A 1,445-nucleotide genomic window follows, 5' to 3' on the forward strand; every position below is an offset into this window, starting at 1 on the left:
GTGAGTGTGCTTCTGGTTTGACCGCTTTGTGCAAAGATTGATAGTCAGCTTGTGGAGAAGACTTTAAAGTCCAGCCAGTATGAATGGACACAATAGCCAGTTTTATTATTTATCAAATATATCTCACAAATATTCCTACCAAAAAGTATAACTGTTATTAATATACTTGTTATTGTTGACTCAGAGCTAGTCCTGGCGTGCTTATCGTATTGTTTCAACAACATTTAGAAAATGACTCAGCATAGCTATTTTAGAAAGCTAGTACAGTTTCCTTTTTTCTTCAAAGGCTTATTCTTAGCAATGGAAATATACTAGCAATTGCTTTTGTGTCCTTACATCACATTCTTTTTCAGGAGCAGGAATGCTTGCTTAGAAGGTGTGTGGGCGTAATTGTGGACAATAGAGAACACCAAATGTAGTTTTCTTTTGTTGTTATTATATTTTTTCTCTTCTTTTGGTTAAGGCCACAGCCAGGAAGCATACAGCCTGGATTTGTTAAGGAGATGAAATGATATGCAAAATAATCAGGTTGGCAGTAATGTAACAAGAGGTTTCTCTAGAGTGCTTGAAAAGTCAATCTCTGTCTCTCTCTCCCCCTCTCTCTCTCTCTCTCTGTCCCCTCTCTGCCCCTCTCTCTCTCTCTCTCTCTCTCTCTCTCTCTCTCTCGCTCTGTCTCCAACACTTCCTCCCTGTGCTGAAGTTGTATATTTTTAAAAGAAAAAAAGAAAAAAGGACTTTTATGAATGATTGGTCATTACTGGGACATTAACAGTGCATATGAGAAATGTTTCCTTTGTTGTTTTGTGACTGTAGTTAGCATCTCTGTGCAACAAGTCGAATTAAAGAAAATAAATTCACTGGATTTTGTGTGTGTGTGTGGGGGGGGGGGGGGGGTTTGTCAGAGAGAGAAAAACTGAGCATAGTTCAAGGTGAGTCTACACCCTGTGTTATACGAGTAATAGAAATCACAAACACTTTATGAGAATCTTCTCTCTTTTACATACAGCCATTATTTTAAATATTTCTGCTTCAGACAAACACTTATTTTAACTGCAATTTTTAAAGTGTGTTTGTATATATCTGTGTGTGTGTGTGTGTGTGTTATATTCATTCCTGCTAACAGATGGGTGATCATTGTCTATATTCCGAAAATTGCTCCATGGAACCCCATCAAGCAAGCCTGAACGAAGCACAGCTGGATATCCTGGGGCAGCGGAGGGAAAAGGAGTCCCAGTCAGTTGGGGAGAAGATGACTGCAGAATTTTAGTAAGTATGGGCTGGGCTTAATCTTGAGGGTTCAAGTAATATATTTGAGGGGTGGAAGGGTGAGGGAAAATCATGATACATATGCACTGTGGACAGTTTATTGTTTAGCTAGGCTTTGGCTTATATTGTGTTCGAGTCTCCCAAGTGTCTCACCTGGATCTCATCAGTGTCTCACTCAC

The 1,445-nt window shown here is 39.3% G+C and overlaps 1 pseudogene; it reads left to right on the top strand.

Annotated features, from left to right (window-relative positions):
• Positions 1 to 1,123: 1,123 nt before the first annotated feature.
• The window catches only part of LOC118240696, a 6,008-nt pseudogene continuing 5,686 nt past the window's right edge, over positions 1,124 to 1,445 (top strand).

This window comes from Electrophorus electricus, chromosome 23 (genome assembly GCF_013358815.1).
Source record: "Electrophorus electricus isolate fEleEle1 chromosome 23, fEleEle1.pri, whole genome shotgun sequence".
In the NCBI taxonomy this organism is placed as follows: Eukaryota; Metazoa; Chordata; class Actinopteri; order Gymnotiformes; family Gymnotidae; genus Electrophorus; species Electrophorus electricus.